The sequence below is a fragment of the Pelophylax lessonae genome (assembly GCF_965119305.1).
Source record: "Pelophylax lessonae genome assembly, chromosome: 7".
Taxonomy (NCBI): Eukaryota; Metazoa; Chordata; class Amphibia; order Anura; family Ranidae; genus Pelophylax; species Pelophylax lessonae.
In genome coordinates, this window is record NC_138774.1 from 8,227,546 (window position 1) to 8,242,330 (window position 14,785).

Below are 14,785 nucleotides of genomic sequence, written 5' to 3' on the forward strand. Positions count from 1 at the left end.
TTTCTAATTTTTTTTATTTTTTATCAGTTATAATTGAATATTTATTTCTATTTGATTTCTATAAGAGGACTTTGATTTTACTGCATATAGTATAAACTACAAACACATAATTTTTATTCAATTTTTTAAAACAATAATTTAAAACAAATCTTATTTTATTTATAATTTTATAGTTATGTTTTTTTTTTTTTTTTACAGCCTCTCCCAGTCAGCCAACTAAAATGATTGCAACATACATTATTAGCGGAACATGTTATGTTTATAATGCATATGTGTGGCGTCAAATAGGGGGCCCAGGCACCCCATGTTATACATATGCATCCATGGTCAGCAGAGTTTTCTGTGCTGTAGGCACGCTCACTGCGTGCTCCCAACACAGAGACTGATCTGTCAGTGACAGCTCCCGGTCTCTAGTAATGATTGGTAGGAAGATCAGAACTGCCAACATTAGGGTAGGCGAACATCTGGCCAACATTAGGAAAGGATTTGTAGGCCATAGTCTATCTAAACATTTTGCCACACACCACCAAAAAAATCCAAAACATTTAGAAATAATTGCCATAGAAAAATATAATCCTCATCGGCGTGGAAGCAGTTTGAAAAGGTCCATTTCCAGAAGGGAAACTTTCTGGATTTATGAACTGTAGAGTTTCCGACCGTCAGGACACAACATTGAATGGGATATAAACTAGTTTATTAATAACAGCTGATTTTCCCTTTCAATTTGTACATCCCCCATTTCCTTGAAGAAATATACCTTCCTCCTTGTCACCCCATCACCCATCATTATGAAATTTCTCAACTTAATTCTTATCTATCCATTTTTATGATATTTTTAGTATATATTTTTATTATATTTTTATTATATATTTACTGTTTTTAATGTTGTTTTATAAGATGAAATGTATTCATTTAATGTGATGTAAGAAAGTTTTTCCGGTGGTTAATTTGCATTTGTCCCGGTCCTAAAACTCCCCAATTTTACTTCACCTAGATCAGAGGTAGTACTTCCGGCGGAAGTACTTACTCGGTCCGGTCTGTACATAATTTGTTTTAATCAAAATAAAGACCGTGGAACTTTTAATAAGAAACTTTTCTTTATTGCTCCATTTCTTTTAATAATATGCAAGAATCACCTGGCATTATAATGGTTTGAGAGCGCTGGCACATCGACCAGTAATGACAGGTACCTCCTTTGCAGACACCGGAAACACTTTCCCATCAGGCTATAAAAATGGCGGCAGTGATGACGCGGGCTCCCCTCCTATCTCAGTTGATGCCCAATCGGGAGGAAACGCGTCAGAGAGGAGGCGCCGCGTCATCACACACAACGTCACACGGCGGTTTGCACTGCAGGCAGCCGCCGTCATCTGTGTTCCGCATAGGGTGATTTCAATGCGAGCATTTTCTCATCTAAATGTAAGTGTGATTCTTTACATTTAATAAAATGTTAAAAGATAATGCACCATTGGCGGTTCCTTTCTTTCCCCACTTATACTGAGGCTAAGAACAGCGAATGCCCACCAGAGACCGACCCATCACCTACCGTGTTGGAAGGGAGAAGTGTCTGTTGATTTACAGCTCTACCCATTCATTGATTTGGTAAGAGGCTCAACATCCCCACTCCTCTTGGATGGTGTTAGGGGTCACATCTTCCCAACCTTTTTGGTGTTTGATCTCTGGAGCGGAATCACTTATATATATGCCCTAAATTCTCATCTTTTTGGTAAGAAGCTACGCTGGTGGTGGGACATTGAATTTAGTCACGTGATCTTCACCTCTTCTGTTTAAGGCTTCATCACAATAAACTTAACTGGACTATTTTTATATATCACTTGGGACTTTATACATCACCATGCACACCTGAGACACACATTGATGTTTTCACTGCACGGTTGGTTTGTTTAAAATCCTTCCCTTGTTTGCACCTTGCAAAAGATTTATTTCAATCATCACCTTATTGATTAGCGCACCTGATACACCCATCCCTAATGATTGGGTGCTGGTGGAACCAGCTCCTGATCATGTGACCACTGTGCCAGCAAATCACATTGCTTACATGATTAGGCAAGACTTCCTGCCCCCAGGCATAATAGCCCAGTTAAACAGATGCCAGGGCTGGATGGGAACAGGTTAACTCACAAGTATTAAAAAACATTGTAAAAATCTAAAGGATTTTAATAATAAAACTAAATAAAAAAAAATTAAAAATTTATCACAGAGTCTGTCATATTCAATTTTTTTTTTCATAATATATTTATAACTTTATATTAAGTTACTTTTTTAATAATTATTATTAGTTATAATTGATTTTACTCAATATAGTATAAACTACAACATCATTTTTATTTATTTGTATTTTCATAGAATATTACTAATTTTATATTTAGTCCCTTTTTTTTATTATTATTGGATATAATTGAATATTCACCTATATTTGATTGTGATAAGATGACTGATTTTATTCCATATAGTACAAACTACAACATTATTTTTGTTTATTTATTTTTTGTTTCAGAATATATTTTTTATATATAGAATACTTTAATTATTTATTATTATTATTATTATTATTAATAATACAGGGAGTGCAGAATTATTAGGCAAATGAGTATTTTGACCACATCATCCTCTTTATGCATGTTGTCTTACTCCAAGCTGTATAGGCTCGAAAGCCTACTACCAATTAAGCATATTAGGTGATGTGCATCTCTGTAATGAGAAGGGGTGTGGTCTAATGACATCAACACCCTATATCAGGTGTGCATAATTATTAGGCAACTTCCTTTCCTTGGGCAAAATGGGTCAAAAGAAGGACTTGACAGGCTCAGAAAAGTCAAAAATAGTGAGATATCTTGCAGAGGGATGCAGCACTCTTAAAATTGCAAAGCTTCTGAAGCGTGATCATCGAACAATCAAGCATTTCATTCAAAATAGTCAACAGGGTCGCAAGAAGCGTGTGGAAAAACCAAGGCGCAAAATAACAGCCCATGAACTGAGAAAAGTCAAGCGTGCCGCTGCCAAGATGCCACTTGCCACCAGTTTGGCCATATTTCAGAGCTGCAACATCACTGGAGTGCCCAAAAGCACAAGGTGTGCAATACCCAGAGACATAGCCAAGGTAAGAAAGGCTGAAAGACGACCACCACTGAACAAGACACACAAGCTGAAACGTCAAGACTGGGCCAAGAAATATCTCAAGACTGATTTTTCAAAGGTTTTATGGACTGATGAAATGAGAGTGAGTCTTGATGGGCCAGATGGATGGGCCCGTGGCTGGATTGGTAAAGGGCAGAGAGCTGCAGTCCGACTCAGACGCCAGCAAGGTGGAGGTGGAGTACTGGTTTGGGCTGGTATCATCAAAGATGAGCTTGTGGGGCCTTTTCGGGTTGAGGATGGAGTCAAGCTCAACTCCCAGTCCTACTGCCAGTTTCTGGAAGACACCTTCTTCAAGCAGTGGTACAGGAAGAAGTCTGCATCCTTCAAGAAAAACATGATTTTCATGCAGGACAATGCTCCATCACACGCGTCCAATTACTCTACAGCGTGTCTGGCAAGAAAGGGTATAAAAGAAGAAAAGCTAATGACATGGCCTCCTTGTTCACCTGATCTGAACCCCATTGAGAACCTGTGGTCCATCATCAAATGTGAGATTTACAAGGAGGGAAAACAGTACACCTCTCTGAACAGTGTCTGGGAGGCTGTGGTTGCTGCTGCACGCAATGTTGATGGTGAACAGATCAAAACACTGACAGAATCCATGGATGGCAAAGAAAGGTGGCTATATTGATCACTGATTTGTTTTTGTTTTGTTTTTGAATGTCAGAAATGTATATTTGTGAATGTTGAGATGTTATATTGGTTTCATTGGTAAAAATAAATAATTGAAATGGGTATACTGTATATTTGATTTTTGTTAAGTTGCCTAATAATTATGCACAGTAATAGTCACCTGCACACACAGATATCCCCCTAAAATAGCTAAAACTAAAAACAAACTAAAAACTACTTCCAAAAATAGTCAGCTTTGATATTAATGAGTTTTTTGGGTTCATTGAGAACATGGCTGTTGTTCAATAATAAAATTAATCCTCAAAAATACTCATTTGCCTAATAATTCTGCACTCCCTGTAATAATAATAATAATAATAATAATAATAATAATAATAATAATAATAATATTAGTTATAATTGAATATTCTCCTCTATTTGATTGTGATAAGATGACTGATTTTATTCCATATCGTATAAACTAGAACATCATTTTTGTTTATTTATTTTTACTTTCAGAATATATTTTTTATATTTAGAATACTTTTTAATTATTATTAGTAGTTATTATTATTATTAATATTATTATTAGTTATAATTGAATATTCTTCTCTATTTCATTGTGATAAGATGACTGATTTTATTCCATATCGTATAAACTACAACATCATTTTTGTTTATTTATTTTTATTTTCAGAATATATTTTTTATATATAGAATACTTTTTTAATTATTATTATTAGTTATTATTATTATTAATATTATTATTAGTTATATTTGAATATTCTCCTCTATTTGATTGTGATAAAATGACTGATTTTATTCCATATAGTATAAACTACAACATCATTTTTGTTTATTTATTTTTATTTTCAGAATATATTTTTTATATATAGAATACTTTTTTAATTATTATTATTATTAGTTATTATTATTAATATTATTACTAGTGATAATTGAATATTCTCCTCTTTTTGATTGTGAAAAGATGACTTATTTTATTCCATATAGTATAAACTACAACATCATTTTTGTTTATTTTATTTTATTTATTTTTTTCAGAATATATTTTTTGTATATAGAATACTTTTTAAATTATTATTATTATTATTATTATTAGGTATTATTATTATAATTAATATTATTATTAGTTATAATTTCATATTCTCCTCTATTTGATTGTGATAAGATGACTGATTTTATTCCATATAGTACAAACTACAACATCATTTTTGTTTATTTGTTTTATTTTTAAAAATAAATAGTGTTACTGCATATAAAATGTGTGCTTTTTATTCTATAATTTGTCCTGTTTGAGTGCCGGTTCACACTTCCGCGTGTGCGGCGATCGCATGTAATATCGGAGAGCACTGCTCCTTCATTACATGCGATCGGATGTGCAGTGTGAATTCAGCCATACACTTTGTATGGCTAAATTCGCACTGCACCCGCACAAAAGTCGCACAGGAGGCATTTTTTCAGCCGCATCAGGATCGGATCGCACAGTGGTTCACACTTGTGCGATCCGATCCTGTGCGAACTGTCAGATCGCACTGCGATATGCGATCAAACTGGGGGTGTCGTTAACATTTCATTGACACCCCCAGCGTATTGCATATGGCAGTGTGAACTGCCAGAGGTGCGTTTGCGATGCGGGAACAGGCTGCGAATTCGCAGCCTTCCCGCATCGCACAAGTGTGACCCAGCACTGAAAGAATACTAAAATTATGATTTTGGTACAAATCATTGCAAAGTTATTTACAAATAAAGTAAAGTGGGTTTTTTTTTTTTCTATGTTGTAATTTTTTTCACTGCGATATGTGGAAATATATGTAAAAGGTGTAAAAATATAAACGAGCAAAGCAAACAGAAAAAAAGTTTAATTATTAGTTAATAAAATAGAAAAAATAAAATCACCAGGAAAATTACAATTGAATGGAGAAGGAGAATGATGAAGTTAATTGGTCTTTTTTTTTCAGAATATATTTTTTATATAGAATACTTTTTTAATTATTATTATTATTATTAGGTATTTTATTCCATATAGTATATACTACAACATAATTTTTGTTTATTTATTTTATTTTTTCAGAATATAATTCATTATTAAAAATAAATAGTGTTACTGCATATAAAAAGTGGGCTTTTTATTCTATAATTTGTCATGTTTTAAAGATTACTAAAATTATGATTTTGGTACAAATCATTGGAAAGTTATTTACAAATAAAGTAAAATGTTTTTTTTTTTTTTTTTCCTATGTTGTAATATACGTGTAAATATATGTAAAAGGTGTAAAAATATAAATGAACAAAGCAAACAGAAAAAAAGTTTAACTATTAGTTAATAAAATAGAAAAAATAAAATCACCAGGAAAATTACAAGTGAATGGAGAAGGAGAATGATGAAGTTAATTGGTGCTGATTAGAGTAAACTAAGGGTAAGAGCCGGTTCACATTAGAGCGATCCAACTTGCCGGGGCGACCTCACAAGTTGCGGTGCGCTGCTCGCACCGCGACCTCGGAGCGGCCGGCACGGACTTCATAACATTGAAGTCAATGCAGGTCACTCCGGGTCGCCCCAAAGAAGCTCCGGACCCTTTTTCTAAGTCGGAGCGACTTGTGTCGCTCCTATTAGAACGGGTCCGCAGCTTCTCTATGGCAGGTCGCCCCATTGTGAACCGGCTCTTAATGTGTGGTTCAACAGAGGAACAATTAATTAGAAAAAAAAAATGTTTCTTGTCAAGGTTGCTTTAACTCTCTTTATTTGCAGATTGAAGTTCATCCCTTTGATCTTTAAATGAATAAACAGAAAGTTACAATGTAGGTACAGTGAGGAATGTTTGATTCTAGAATATCACCTCTTGCAGTCCTCCTGAGAACGCAGTTTTTTTTTCTTTCAAAACGCGTAGAGACAGCAACACGGAAGACCTCCCATCTACCACATGTGACATTATGAAGTCCTTGGTGAGTCCCTAATATTAACACCTTCCTGCTTGGCCTATAGCAGATTGCCAGGCAGGCGGGTCTTTCCTCCTTCAGAGTGGATGTCATATGACGTCCTCTCAGAAGGCGCTGCTCACACGACCACGGCGCCGCGATCTGCCAAAAGGCTGATCATTATACCGGCCTGCTGACCAATCACAGCAGATCACATGACAGTTATAAAGAATAAATGGCTTCCTGTCATGTCATTCATCGTATACAATTGTGTTGCTAGCTGTGATTGGTCACAGTCAACACATAGTACAGACAGGGGCAATCACATCTCATCTGTACCATGTCATTAGCTTTGGCCAATCATAGTTAATCACAACAAAATACATTGAATGGATCAATTTAATTCAATAAAAATGATTGCTTATACCAATGAAAATCATTGGTATAAGTGATAATGTGGAAAAAAAATCCTGATCACTTCCCCAGAGTAGTTTGCTCTCACTGTGTGTTTTAAAAACAAAATGAAAAAAAAAAAAATGTAATAAAAAAAAAAAAGAAAATTAAAAAAAAAAAAAAACACTGCGCTGGTGACAGTATATATATATATATATATATACATATTGGAGATCGACCGATTATCAGCAACACCAATATACTGTATTGGAATCAGCCTTTTGATTTACCGATATTTTCATGACGTCATTGCGTATGTTGCGTCTCCGCGCTGGACAGCTCTTAGGCCGCCTCCCTCTGCCTCCTTACAGTGTCTTACCCGCCGCTGCCACACTGGAGTCTGCATGCGGCACAGGCGGTCGGATGGGACAAGAAGAATTCTGCTACACCTAGTGAGTGTAGTGACCAACAGTCTGACACACGTTCTCTATTCTGTTTTGTGATAAATGATAACAGTGACCAACAAACACTCTGACACATGTTCTGTATCTCTCTGTTCTGTTCTGTAACACAGCCGCCGTGGCCACCCACCCACCCACCACCCAAAGCTGCTCGGTGCCAGCCAGCAACCCAGTCCCACACAGTCCAACCAGCCAGCCAGCCACAGGCCCTGCCTGAGTCCTCCTCCTGAGTCTGACTGTACCAGCTCTCCAGCCACAGGCCCTGGGCCTGTATGTGCCAGGCCAGCCACCACACAGGGTGCCAGCCAGACAGCCACTACAGGGTGAAAGCCAGAACACAGGGTGCCAGCCAGCCACCCACCCACCACAGGGTGCCACCCAGACAGGCACTACAGGGTGCCAGCGTGAAAGCCACCCACCACAGGGTGACAGCCAGCCACCCACCCACCACATGGTGCCTGCCAGCCAGGCAGCCACCCACAACAGGGTGCCAGCCATCACAGGCTGCCAGCCAGCCACCCACCCAGCACATGGTGCCTGCCAGCCAGACAGCCAACCACAACAGGGTGCCAGCCACCACAGGGTGCCAGCCAGCCACCCACCCACCACATGGTGCCTGCCAGCCAGACAGCCACCCACAACAGGGTGCCAGCCAGCCACCCACCCACCACACGGTGCCTGCCAGCCAGACCGCCACCCACAACAGGGTGCCAGCCACTACAGGGTGCCAGCCAGACAGCCACACACCACAGGGTGCCAGCCAGCCACCCACCCACCACACGGTGCCTGCCAGCCAGACAGCTGCCCACAACAGGTTGCCAGCCACTACAGGGTGCCAGCCAGCCATTTTGTGTAAGCCTATATTAGTGTCTGACTTTTTCTTGTTTCAATGGAGATGGATGGAGATAGAAAAAATAAAAGTGTGGCCTGAGACTATTTCTCTTCTCCATCTCCAGGACAATCAGTAGCACTGTGCAACATGTGCAAAAACAATGTGAGCATGGGATCAATAACTGCAAAAACCAAAAATACGTCTAATCTTTGGGCCCATCTAAGAGTTCATCATCTTGAATTGTATCATGCAGGACAGAAAAAACAAAATGAATCACAAGGTGAATCATCCCTATCCCTGGGAACAATAACAGATATGCTTCAGAAAAAAAAACAGGTGGCAAAAATCTGATGGACAATCACAACTGCTGGACAGAGTAATCACTGAGATGATGGTCACTGATAACCAGCCATTTACAATGGTGTCTGACTCAGGATTTAAGCGGTTGATGTCCATAGTTGAGCCAAGATACACACTGAAGAGTGACAAGTTTTATCAAACTGAAATGCTGCAAAAGATTCACCCAAATGTCGTTGACAAAGTAAAGACTATGCTGAAACCAGAGAATGCTGGCAACTCACTCTCATTCACGATGGACTGCTGGTCAGGACAAACAGAATTACTAATGAGTCTTACATGCCACTACATTGACAGAGGATGGACAAGAAGGCAATTGGTGTTGAATACAAAAGTAATGCAAGGATCCCACACTGGGGAGTACATTAAGGAAATGTTTAGAAGAATGGGGAATCATCAAAGACTGAGTGATGCTCGTGCTGCGAGACAGTGGAGCAAACATGGTTAAAGATATGAGACTTGCTGAAGTGTCAGATCTCAGTTGCATGGCACACACCCTCCAACTGGTGGTAAATGATGGTCTGACACACCAGAAAGCTTTGCTGGACATTATTACCATGCTGAAGAAGTGCGCAGGCCATTTCCACCATTCTGTTCTTGCCAAGCAGCGACTGGGGTGCATTCAGGAAGACCTTGGCCTACCCAAAACAACTTGATACAGGCTGTTCCAACACGATGGAACTCAACGCTACACATGTTACAGAGGATGCCGGAGCAGAAGCGAGCTCTCACCATATATTCTGGTGAATATGGACTTGGAGGACATTCTTGCCCTACTGCAGATCAGTGGGACATAGTAGGCAACATTATAGAGACGCTCGTACCCATTGAGGAAGTAACACTGAAAGTGAGTCATTACGACTCATCTGTTTCCTCTGTGATCCCATGTGTGAGAGTCCTGAAGATGCTTCTTCAACAGAATGAAGGACCCAACACACGTGGCATCAAAGCATGTAGGCAGGGACAGCCTCGCCAAAAGGTTTGAGAAGCATGAAGAGAATAAACCTGTTGTGCTTGCATGTCTTTTGGATCCTCGATACAAGAACCATCCTTTCTCTTCTGATGATGTATTGGCCAAGGCAATGCAAAGGCTCACAGAAGATATTCAACAGAAGGTGCAGAAGGTTGCTCCTAATGAAAAGAAAAGTCAAGGACAAGAAGAGAAGATTTCTGATGTGGAAGAGCAGGATGCAGGAGAAAAATGTCCCAAAAGACAATGGACAGAAGAGAACATTCATTGTGGTCAAATAGATGCAATGTTCAGCGTTTTATTGGGGCCTCATGTAGAGGATTCATCAGAATCGGCAATAATGAGCCTGGATGATGAACTTCATCTCTATTTGAAGGAACCAGTAATTGACAGAAGAAGTGATCCTCTTCAGTGGTGGAAAGAAAATGAGGCACGCTACAAAAGACTTGCTTCCCATGCTAGAAGATACCTCTCTGCTCCTCCTTCCTCAGTACCAAGTGAGCGTGTTTTTAGTGAAGTGGCAGCAATTTATTAAAAGAAAAGAAGCCGTTTAACTGGTGAACATGCTGAAATGTTCTGCTTTCTGAACTATAATATTGTTCCACTTAACTGGGAGTATTGATTTGAAAGTGTAGCTAGTCTATAGTGTAGTGTCTGTCCACCAGTCCACTGAGTCTGCCCAATCCACTGTCTAGCTTGTGTCTATCTACTTTTTTCTAACAGTTTTGCACTGACTGCGCTGCGCTGCAGTCAGTGCAAAAGTGATAGAAAAAAATAAATAAAAAATAGACATAGACAGTGGATTGGAGTCAATGCCAGTGGACTACTGCTGCAGTAGAACGCCACTCACTGCTGCAATAATTTTAAATCACTACTGCAGTAGTGCAGTCGTGATTTAAAATTATTCCAATGAGCGAGTGCCCTACTGCAGCGGTAGTACACACAGTCTAATCCACTGTGTAGCTGTTGCCTTGCTTTTCTTCTAGCAGTATTGCACTGACTGCAGTAGTTGCAGTGAGTGCCATACTGCAGTGCAGGATAGTCCTCCACTGACTCCAGTCCAATCCACTGTGACATGTGTAGCTGTTGCCTACTTGCCTTGCTTTTCTTCTAGCAGTATTACACTGACTGCACTGCAGTAGTTGCAGTGAGTGCCATACTGCAGTGCAGATAGTCCTCCATTGACTCAGAGTCCAGTCCAGTCCAATCCACTGTGACATGTGTAGCTGTTGCCTTGTTCTTTTTATAGCAGTTGTGCAGTGTGTAATGTGTATTTTATTGTGTCGCTGTTGTTGTTGCCTAGTTTTTTTCCTAGCAGTTTTGCACTGACTACACTGCAGTAGTGAATTAAAATTTTTATATTGCAGTGAGTGAGTCCACTACTGCAGCACTTTATTATACATTAATGCACAATCAGATGATGTGAAATGCTAATGTCCAACTCCTTGCAATTGAAGTTTTCCTATCAGTTTTTATGCAGTTAAGGTGTGAAGAACGAGCACTTAATGTTAAAAATGTTAGCAAATAAAGATTAACATGTTTGTTTGGAGATTTGTGTCGAAATTTGTGTTTTTTTGGGAAACTTTTACATGTGTGAAAATATCGGCCAACATCGGCCAACATCGGCCGATACCGATATGCGATCGGCAAAATATCGGTATCGGTAACGAAAAAACAATATCGGTCGATTACTAATATATATATATATTGCAATGTTTGGGGGGGATCAGCTGGATCGCAGGACACAGGCGTTGCAACCAAAGAAATGTTTATTAACTTAAACAGGCTTCATAGCAGCAAAAAAAACCCAGTCTCACCGACATGAAGAGTTCAGAGCTGCTTTTGCAGTCAAACAGTCCCAACTTTAGGGTAACATCCCCTGGCAACAGGTTCCCAGTCAGCACACACTGACCTGCACCTTCTCGGCTGTACAAAAGTCCACCATTCACCATCCACAGTCTCCTCTATGCTCCACCACACCCAATCTACAACTTCCTGTCCTTCTTAAACCCACTTCCTCTGATCAATGAGTTAACCCCTTTTTCTCCCTTAAAAGGACCAGAGCCCAAACAGAGGAGAAATATAGCGTCCTTCAAGGACCCACCCTCGACGACCTGTACAATATATATATATATATATATATGTATATATATATATATATATATATATATATATATATATATATACACACACAAATATATATATATATATATATATATATATATATACAGTTGTGCTCATAAGTTTACACACCCTGGCAGAATTTATGATTTCTTGGCCATTTTTCAGAGAATATGAATGATAACGCAAAAACTTTTCTTTCACTCATGGTTAGTGTTTGGATGAAGCCATTTATTATCAATCAACTGTGTTTACTCTTTTTATATCATAATGACAACAGAAACTACCCACATGACCCTGATCAAAAGCCCAACACCCCAGTGATTTTGGCCCGATAACATGCACACAAGTTGACACAAAGGGGTTTGAATGGCTATTAAAGGAAACCATCCTCACCTGTGATCTGTGTGCTTGTAATTAGTGTGTGTGTATAAAAGGTCAATGAGTTTCTGGACTTCTTACAGACCCTTGCATCTTTCATCCAGTGCTGCACTGACGTTTCCGGATTCTAAATCATGGGGAAAGCACAAGAATTGTCTGTGGGATGTGCGGGAAAAGGTAGTTGAACTGTATAAAACAGGAAAGGGATATAAAAAGAAATCCAAGGAATGGAGAATGCCAATCAGCAGTGTTCAACCTCTAATCAAGAAGTGGAAAATGAGGGGTTCTGGTGAAACCAAACCACGGTCAGGAAGACCAACTAAAATTTCAGCCACAACTGCCAGCAAAATTGTTCAGGATGCAAAGAAAACCCCACAAATAACTTCAGGGGAAATACAGGACTCTCTGAAAACATGGGGTGTGGCTGTTTGAAGATGCACAATAAGGAGGCACTTGAAGAAAGATGGGCTGCGTGGTCAGGTCGCCAGAAGAAAGCCATTACTATGCAAATATCACAAAGTATCCCGCTTACAATACACTAAACAGCACAGGGACAATCCTCAAACCTTCTGCCACAAAATCATTTGGAGTGAGGAGACCAAAAATTGAGCTTTTGGCCACAACCATAAACGCTACATTTGGAGAGAAGTCAACAAGGCCTATGATGGAAGGTACACCATTCCTACTGTGAAACACGGAGGTGTATCACTGATGTTTTGGGGATGTGTGAGCTACAAAAGCACCGGAAATTTGGTCAGAATTGATGGCAAGATGAATGCAGTATGTTATCAAAAAATACTGGAGGAAAATTTGCCCGGAAGCTGCGCATGGGACGTCCTTGGACATTCCAACATGGCAATGATCCTAAACACAAGGCCAAGTCCACATGTCATTGGCTACAGCAGAATAAAGTGAAGGTTCTGGAGTGGCCATCTCAGTCTCCTGACCTCAATATCATTGAGCCACTCTGGGGAGATCTCAAATGTGCCTTTCATGCCAGTGGTGTATTTTGGTTTTGTGCTGCCCTAGGCAAGACTAAAATTGGGTGCACCCCATGTAAATTTGTCCACCCCTTCCTGTTTAATGGATGTGACTTCCTCTCCTCCAAAATTAAAAAAGAGAGAAGGAGGAGAGAGAGGGGGGGGGGGAATTGGGAGAGAGAGAGAGTAAGAGGGGGAGAGGGGGAGAGGGAGAGGGAGGGGGAGGGGGAGAGGGAGAGAGAGAGCGAGAGAAAAGGGGGTGGGAGAGAGAGGAAGAGGGGGTGGGAGACCCCCTAACCCTGTCTTCAGTCCCTCCTGTGCCCCCTTGTCTGTGGGTAGGTGTGTGATGCACCTACCTCCCACCCGTCCTCTGGGCACTCGGTCAGTCTGTCTTCCTGTTGATGTCCCAGCTGGGAGCGGAGAGGAGGTTTGAGAAGGAGTGCAGGCTCTGGGAGGCTCCAGGGATGCTGTGCCCACTGCTGCTCAGGGCAGCGTGGCGCCGTGGCAGTGGAGATCTTCTCCCTCCTGGGCTCTCGGTTCTAGCCAGCCTCCAGGGTGGGCCGGCTGCCCATTCACTGTGTAAATACGCCGCAGCTCAGCAGCAACGGCTGCTGTCGGTGGCAGATTGGCGGAATTTGCTCAGTTGCCCTGCACCCCGCCATCAGCGGACTGGCGGAACTCTTTGGGACCCACGAGGAATAGGCGGGGAGGAGAAGGAAGTTAAATCCTCCTCCACTTTGAATTATGGGCAGGGCCAGGGAGTCACAGCCATGACGTCACTGGTTGCTAGACCCCAGGTGGCTCTAGCAACCACTGGCCAATAGAGTCTCAGGTGAAAGTGGGGCAGTTATTTTGCCACCCCTGCAAAGTGCCGCCCTAGGCCTGGGCCTTGTTGGCCTAGGCCAAAATACAGCACTGGTTCATGCAAGGCAGCCCAAGAATTTACAGGAACTGGAGGCTTTTTAGCAGGAAGAATGGGCAGCTTTACCAAGATAAAGAGCCTCATCCACAAATACCACAAAAGACTTCAAGCTGTCATTGATGATAAAGGGGGCAACACACGGTATTAAGAACTGGGGTGTGTAAACTTTTGATCAGGGTCATTTGCGGAAGTTTCTGTTGTCATTATGATTTAAAAAGAGTAAACACAGCTGATTGATAATAAATGGCTTCAGCCAAACACCAACCATGAGTGAAAGAAAACCTTATGTGTTATCGTTCATATTCTCTGAAAAATGGCCAAGAAATTCTAAATTCTGTCAGGGTGTGTAAACTTATGAGCACAACTGTATATATGTAAATTGTGAAAACTTTTTTTTTTTTGTTTTTTTTTTAAATTTCTTTATTTTCCAAAAAATTGTGAAAAAAAAATGCAACTTTAACCACTTGCTGACCGCCCACAGTATATTTACTGTGGCAGTCAGCCCCTCCTGGGCAAAGCGACGTAGTACTACGTCGCTTGCCCAGCAGCCTGCAGCGGGCGAGCGCGCGCTGCCGGAGGCGCGCTCCCGCCCCGGTTCGTTCACGCCCATCCCCGCGCGTGTGTTCGGCGGCTCCAATGTCCGCCGGTCACTCGCGATCT